This window comes from Mus pahari, chromosome 4 (assembly GCF_900095145.1).
Source record: "Mus pahari chromosome 4, PAHARI_EIJ_v1.1, whole genome shotgun sequence".
Lineage (NCBI taxonomy): Eukaryota > Metazoa > Chordata > Mammalia > Rodentia > Muridae > Mus > Mus pahari.
Window position 1 is genome coordinate 36,833,838 of NC_034593.1, and position 8,885 is coordinate 36,842,722.

The following is an 8,885-nucleotide window of genomic DNA, read 5'->3' on the forward strand; positions in this document are numbered from 1 at the left end:
TAGAGGAACAGAAACCAGAGGCAGGATAATCCGTTGACCTAATATAGAATCAAACATGACTGGAAACCAAATAAATGAAAGGATTCCTAATGATATTCTGCTATACTCATAGAATGGTGCCTAACTCAATTGCCACCAGAGAGGTTTCATTCAACAACTGATGGAAACAAATGTCACAGCCAAATAATAGGTGAAGCTTGAGGAATCCTGCTGAAGAAGGGGAGGAAGCATTATAGGAATGGATAGGCTCAAAGACACCACAAGAAAACACACAGAAACAACAAACGTGGGGACTCCTAGGGACTCACTAAAAGTGAAGGGACAGTCAGGGAGTCTGCATGGGGTTAACCGAGCCTTTATGTTATAATTATATAGCTTAGGGTTTTGAGGGACTTGTAACACAAGGAGGGAGCTGTTTCTGATGGCTATTGTCGGCTTTTGGATTTCTTGGCCTCCTACTTGGTTTCCTGCCCAGCCTTAATATGAGGGTGAGGGACCCTAAGTGGCTTTTCAGTCCCACATCCTCCTTACAGCTTACCCCTCCCTCCTGGGGTCAAGGCTAGGCCAAGATCCATTCTCCACTCACAGGAACATTCTTGAATAAAAAATTCTCAGAATATATTGACTGATAGTTACCTGATCCTCTGGAAAGTTTCAGGTAGAGTTCAAATGCATGCCGTGTTTGCTAGCCAATAGATTTGAAGGTCAATGCTTAGCCAATATCTTTGAATTGTAGCATTGCTGATGTAGCCTGTGCCCCTAAAAAAGTATAAAAACTGCTTGTAATAGCCATTCGGGGTTGCCTTCTAGTCACTTGCCTAGTGAGACTGAAGGTTGATCTGGACACACTGGAAAATAAACATCTAGCTTTTGCATTGATCAACTACATCTCAGGGTCTCACTCAGGGGCATCTCAAAGTATTTACCACTGACCAAGGGTTGTGGTCTTACAGGAGGAGGTGCCTAGTCTGTTTGCAACTTGATATGCATGTTGGGATGATATCCCTCCGAGACCTGCCCTTTTGTAAAGGGAAACAACTTTTTGTAAACTGGATGGGGAGAAAGGGACAAAATGCTGGGAACAGTGGCAGGAACTGTTAGAAGAGAAGGGAGGGGAACCTGCAATCTGATATAATGTATGGGATGGTAAATTAATAAAAAATGAAAGGGAAAAATATTCTGAAACTCAATCTGCTTATAAATGTATTATTGCCATAAACCAATATCATTATTTCAATACCTTTCCTGTGGTATTATATAAATTTGGGAGGGGGGAAATATATTTGCATGTCTGATGTATTCTAAGTTGATATTAGAAAATATATATGAGAAATACCAAAACTAAAATTTAATAATTTCAATGAACTTCCCCAAATGGAATTATTTAATAAATTTGTATGTATCTAGAGTTATGGATATCTTAAGTGACATTCTCCAAATAATACAAACTTTTAAAAAACAATTATCAGTATTAAAATCATTTTCAGGAAATACTTACTGTAGATTTTCAGATGATAAAAGCATGAGCACCAGCATAGATGGTACCTGACCGCACAATTTTATGATTTCATTGATGGAAATAATAAAGTGTAGCATTCCAGAAAGACAATCATTCAGAAGCAAATAATCAGAAGTTGAATGATGCCCATAATGTAAGTTTTGTTGTGGCAATTCTCCACTGTCTCTATATATAGATAGTATACATAAATACATTGTCTTTGCAATATATGCAAATGTTTTCAAGCCTTTGTATAAGCATTCACTCTCTAGTTAACTTTGTCAATTGTGTTTTATAATATTAATATTTTAAGTTTCGTCAAACCCTTTAGGACTCATTGAATTCAAACTAATTTTTTACTTGTCTTAGGTTCCATGTTAATACTCTCTTTGGAATGCACAAAAGGGAGTTCAAACACTGGGTACAGATAGGGGGTGGGAGAAAATCACCCATATTCAGCAGAATAGTATTTTAGGATGTAGGATTTGGGAAAACTTTGAGTCCACTGGAAATTGTGTGGAGAATGAAAATGGCAATAAGTGCATATAATTAACCAAGCTGGAATGAGCTGGGAAAATCGGGGCCAAGTGCTCTTTTAATTATTCAGTTAATGGACCTATTCATGCCCAAACAGAGAGTAGCACTGAAGCTGGTGGTCTGTTTTGCAGAAATATGTCCTTATTTCTGCACTCTAAATCCAAATGGAAGATAACTGTTAACCTAAGGGCTTCTAATTATGTCCTAGAGTTCCAGTTTCCCCTGTGAAGTTAGTTCACCTCCAGGTTAACCCTGGGATTCAGGGATGGGTAGAACAGTTCTGTTTCATAGGATTAGTTTATACACAGAAGACTCAATACATAGAATTATTGCCTTTGATGGCATAGGCATATTTAAATATTAAATAGTATCTCTGGTTGGTGTTGCATTCACCTGATCAGGTCACTTCCTACCACATTCGCCTGTAACCCGTAACCAAAATTCAATTCCCAGAACCCACACATGGTGGGAGGAAAGAGATACCTCTTGCAAATTATCTACTAATCTTCAAATATACACTGCACACATGAACACACACACACACACACACACACACACACACACACAAATAACAAGTTGGAGATAGATATGGGGAAAAGAGAGGAGTCATGAACACCACAAGAAGGCCCACAGAGTCAACTAACCTGGGACCATGGGGGCTCACAGGACTTGGGCCACCAACCAAAAAGCATGCAGGAGCTGGACCAGGATCCCCTATACATTTGTAGTAAATGTGAAGTTTGGTATTCATGGGGGTCCCCTAACAATGGAATTAGGGCTTTCTGTGTCTCTATTAGCTGCCACTTGGTGCCCTTCCCCACTACTTGGACTGGCTGGTTGAGGGTAGACCTGAGGGGACTAGATGACTCAGGGTGGGTTGGTAAAAGGGGGGCGGGTCTTCACTTTTATGAGGAAAAGAGGAAGGGACATTTGAGGGATGGATGGGTAAGTGTGGGACTGAGAAGAGAGGAGGGAGGGGGCCATGATAGGGATGTAAAGTTAATAAAAAGATGAACAATGAAAAAGGAAGTAAAAAACATATGAAACAGAAAAACGGCGGGCTTGGGGAAATGTTGGGGCAGTTACAGGGTCGTTTCAGAATAGATAAAATCATATTTTATTATATTTGGAATTCTTTAAAAATAGAAAAATAAACCTTAAAATATTGTATATTTCCATTTTACCTAAAGGAGTTTTGAGCAGGTAGTGCCATTATTATTATTTCTTACTAATCTACCCTCAAGTTTCATGATAATGTTCATTCCATAACTTTCCACCTCTGGAAATGGAACATGAGGATAGCTTATTAGTCATTCACTTACATGTTTCTAAATATGTGTGGATTAGATTTCTAGTCCACTTGCTGAGTTTTTCAAATTTTATTTTTATGCCTTGATTTTCTTTAACTAACTGAAATTCTTCTACTTACTCAGATGTTTCTTCTCAAAAAAGATTTACATGAATTATGAAACTCTCCACTTTCTTGTAATTACTAATGCTCTATAACATTAAAGAAGTATATACATTTTACCGGAGCCCTGCAGGACAAAGAAATGTGTATGCTACGTGGACTCCTCCAGGGTGTTTTGAGAAACATAAGGTAGTGTGTTTCCAATTATCCCTGTTATTGCATAGACCCTGATCTGACGGATGCCAAGATGAGTGGTCCATTCTTTGCTCACAATCTTCTCTATCCCTCCAGCAAAGGTTCATTCATCTTCCCTGCAATCTGTTTTTCTAGCTTCCAGTACAGTCCTAAGATGCGATCTCCATATTGGTAAAATAAGCTTGCCACTCTTTAGACATAAATACTTTTTATTATTGAATTATAATTAGATTTTAACTACTAACGCCTCTAAGAAAGGTTAAATCTGATTGAATTAACAGGTTCTATCATGAGGTAAGTAACTATGTTCCTATGTAAGAGATTTCTATTCAATTCTATTCTATCGACTTCATACCTTATTCTTCCTGTAATTAACTATAACTGTGAAGTACTTAGAAATATATATAAACTCATCACAGAAAATAATAATAAGGAAAAGGTTTTTATTGCTTTATTTGACATTTTAAAGACCATTGAAGAAGTTAATGTGTAATGCTCTCTACTTGTTGCAAAGAGAAGTCAGTTCATTTGTTGAGTGATGAGAATTACACTTCTCTGTAGGCATACGGAAGGACAAATATTTAGCACCCATCATAGATTGCTATGGTATTTCAAAAGTGATTGTTGTAGGTTTTGCTCCAAGATTCATAACCTCATTAATCTGTATTAGTTACCTTGGTTTCCAATACCAAGCATGATTTACTTCTAGTTGAGAAGGACTTAAGTCCAAGGCCTTAAAAAAGTAGTTGGTTGCCACCAGGATGTGATGCCACTGTTGTACCCTTAAACTTATTGTGACATGCTAGTTCTTGTTGTTGCAGTACATAAGTGTCATAGCTGGATGACTGGTGTACATAATATAGAACCAGTGAAAAATATTGTTTGATTTCCTCCCTTCAGTTTGGAAGCACATGGTGCCTTTAGCAATAGAAACTTATTTTTAACCCATGTGAGACATCTGAGGGAAATGCAAGTAGTCTGTGATTTTGACCAATACCTCAAAAGAGGTTTCATGTACCTGGCCTTAGGGTTTTCGTTAGAGAGTGTGTAGCTTTTTCTGTCAACCCAGGTAGGGAAATTTCATTTAAAATTACAAATCTATACATAAATACAAAGACTTAAATGTATTATTTATTATTTTAAGCAAATATATAATATGATTCCTTATGACTTTTTAGACACCCATTCCTTATTTTATCCTTCTTTTGTCTCCTTGTGTTGATTTCCCTCACAGCTCCAAATTAGCACCCTATCTTGCTTTGCTTATATCTTTCTTCAAATTACTTTTACCCTACTGTTGTCTTTTTTGGTGCTTTATTTTCTTGCCTCCCCCCTCCCCGAACCATGGTTCCTTTTATTTCCTTGCGTCTTCAAGACAGTTCTATACTCACTTCTAAAAATCTGGAGCTAGAAACCACAGATGAAAGAAAATATGTGTCTACAACATGGAAATTAGTACTGAAGAAAAATGATACTCAGGTACCATAACATGTCAAATAAATAAGAATTTAATTCCTGGGTTGTAAGACTAACTGTGCTTGACATTTTCAAGATGCTGTTATAATTCTGTAGAAGAAAATACCAGCTATTTTGATTTGCTCTGAAAAATTGAAGTAAAGCACCAGTTTTTCTATGACATATAGACAGACCTTTAGATCTAGATATAGAACTATGAAAGAACAAACAGTGGTGGCAATTAAAAAGTGACAAGGCCAATATTGCATGAACTTCTCCTGGAGAGATACAAGAAGGTTGAGTTGCCCAGGAGAGGGCAAAGAGTAGGTGAGGACTCTTGACTGCACTGTAAGTCTGCATCTGCTGAACAGACCTCCCCAAAGCCACCACTTCACTACATACTTCAGAAAGATAGAGCCTCATGACAGATGCTACACTGAGGCAGGAGCTAGATGAAGGATGACAAAATTGTCAGGCTCCTTGTCTTTGATAAAGCTGTTATGCACGGAGACAATAACTCTTCTGAATATGCACAGAGCTTGGGAGTACCATAGCATTTATCAACAGCGAATGTCATATCTATGGCATGAATGGGGGTACTTGGAGATTCTTGGTCCCCCTTTTGTCACTGAAACCAAGTCCCTCTTGTGTAGGGTTGATCTCCAGAGACAGCATACCCAATGAGTAGGTCCTCATTCATCAGGCTAATTTGTGTCTGTGCTGCTCAATGCCTATGACATTCCTGATGCCCTCTGGCACTGTCTTACCAGAACCGTCAGTGAAATGTCTATATGTATTCCCTGATTTAGTCCTTTATTATTGGAGGAAGCCTAACAAAGAACTGGTAAGCCAAGCTGCTGAACTTATACTATTAGTGCTTCATTAATTAGCAAATTGGTGATTAAGGACCATTACTAAAACCAGAAAGTTTTAGTGAGTCAGTACATGTGTCTATAATTCCTATTCTTTCACACCAAGGTCAGATTTTCTACAAGTGGTCTCAACTAACCTGGGCCCTCAAGATCTCTCAGACACTGAGCCACCAACCAGGCAGCATACACTAGCTGATATGAGGCTCCTAACACATATACAGCAGAGGACTATTGGGCCAGGACTCAGTCAGAGAAGATGCTCTTAACCCTCAAGGGAAGGAAGTGAGGACCCAGGGAGTGGGGAGGTCTGATGGGGTGGGTGTGAGAGGGTGGAGACATCCTCTTGGAGATGGGGTAGGAAGTATGGAATGCAGAACAGTCAGAGGGTAAACTATGAGGGGGATAAAGCCTAGACTGTTAAAAAAAAAATTAAAGAATAAATAAAAAAATTAAAAAGTACTTGTAAAATATAGTTTCTAAGCATGAACAATGAAGTTCAGCAAAACCTCATTTTAGGATTTTAAAATTTCAAATATAAATGAAAAAAATGCTAGTTATATTATTAACCTATTAAAATTATAAGGATGGAAACAAATACAAAAATATAGGACTCAGATATTTATATGTATTGAAAACACATTTAGACTTAAGTTACAACAATCTCATCAAACTTTTCACATTTTTCTCCTAACACAACAACATAAAAAGTGAGACCAAACCCACCATTTCCAATGTGTGTGTGTGTGTGTGTGTGTGTGTGTGTGTGTGTGTGTGTGTATCTGAAAAAAGTAAAACCCGTGTGTCATTCTTCAGTTGCCAACTTACTTGATATTTAAGATTGAGTCTCTCATTGGCCTGGAGCTCAGCAAGTGGATATGGCTATTCCCAGGATCTGACTGTTTCTGAGTACTCAGCAGCACTGTGGTTATAAATACACACCACCATGCCACGCTCTTTTTATATGGGTTCTGGTGAATTCAATGACATTATTTCTTCAGCACCATCATAAATAGTATTTAGTTTGAGATAATAAAGAAATATAAAGGGTATTTAAGAAGTATGACATATGTAAGATATTTTTTTCATGATATCTAGTTAGCTTACCATTGTTATCCATGGAGTTAGATATCTAGAAATTTAGACAACAGTACAAGGAGCAGGAAGGAGGAACTGCATGTTCCCAACATGACTAACATTTAACACTTTGTGTTCAATATGTTTGGGGAAAGAGTAAGCCCATCAGTGTTGCAGAAAGCAGAGGAAATTTGACAGAAACACTGTAGAGGGCAGGAGACATGTAACAGAAAGATGCAGAGAAAAAATTTGCCTGGCATCATATCCAGAGGAAGCATCAGTTCTTCAAGTTAGGCTGGTCACTCAAAGAGCCTTAGGACACTTCAGAGCCATAGGAGTCTCTGAGATGGCAAAGCACAGTAAACCACCTCAAAAGACCAACTTAATTATGTAGAAGACTCTTCCTGAATTTTTTTAAAAAATGAAATCTTCATTTCAGATTCCTCCAGTCAGCAAAGGTAGGACTTGAGGGAACAGAAATGTTACTGGAAAAGCCATTACATTACATATTGCAACTGCGACCAGAGGAGTAAAATTCCTCCTTACTTTCAGTTGAAATCCTTAGATATTTCCTCTCAAATAAAGGTTGAAAAATAGTTGTACAATAAGAAAAATAGCTGTACAACAGGAAAAAATTAGCTTTGATAGTACAAAGACTTGAGAGACAAAAGACATAGGAAGAAAGATAACAGAAAGTAATTAATTGTGTTTCTGTACTTAAATAGGCAAGAAGCCTGCCTTGCTGGACTAGAGCTGATCACAGAGTATGAGTGCCTATCTGCATAGTTTAAAAGGTAAAAAAAAATAATGCTGGCTGTCTGAATTTGTAAACACCTAATTGTACAATGATAAACAACAACACAAAGTGGGAATAAGACCTCCCCGCAATCAACTGAATAATGCTTTATTAACCTTAGAGTTTGTTAATGCCAAAGAGGCAGGAACAAGAGGGACTAAAATGCACTGGGTTATGGAAAACACTACTAAATCACATCAACTTTAAAGATTATAGGTTACATCAAAACTGATAAAGATTCAAACCAAATAAGAGAAGCTTGCACATGAAAACACAACTTAAGGAAGGAAGAAATGCAGAAGAGCAGTGTAGACAATGAGAAAGACAATATCTCCACTATATGAGGACAGCTCAACAAACCAGCTAAAGGACAGATGGTTCATCATACCAGCACACTTGAAAATCTTGATGCTGTAATGGACATTTGCTGAAGGACAGATTATCAGGACTGCAGTTATAAAAAAAATCATTGCATCAATGGATCTTCATAAGTATATTTGAACTGCTAGGTTTGTGGAATTGATGATTGTTTCAGTTGTAAGAATTAAACTGTGTACATTTTTTTTAGCTTAAACAGAAAGGGTGAAGATGTGGAGGAATTTTAATCTAGCAACACCACTTCTCTGGCAATTATCACATTCAAAGACCTTCTAAGTTTATAGTATCTAGCTGGGTAGACATACGCTGGAATACAGTATGATCTGGATAGAATACAGATACTCCCTTAGTGTAGTTCTTTAATTCCTAACAATACAAGTAAGATTAAATTGTAGAACAAAGCAGCCCTGTTTTGAAATTGACATCTGATTGATGGACAAACAAAATGATGAATCAGAAGAATATTTCACAGAATGAGTCAGAGATAGGAAAGAAGGGCTACTTTTTACAACACAGCAAGAAAAGAGAAGGGTGTGGTGTGTGTAAGCAATTTTACAGAGACAGGATCAAGAGAACAAGCTAGACATAGATGAAGACAGAACATGCTAGAAAATAGGAAGGAACCTGAAGTTTAAAATATGCGGTTAAGTAGAACAATTAATTCAGAGC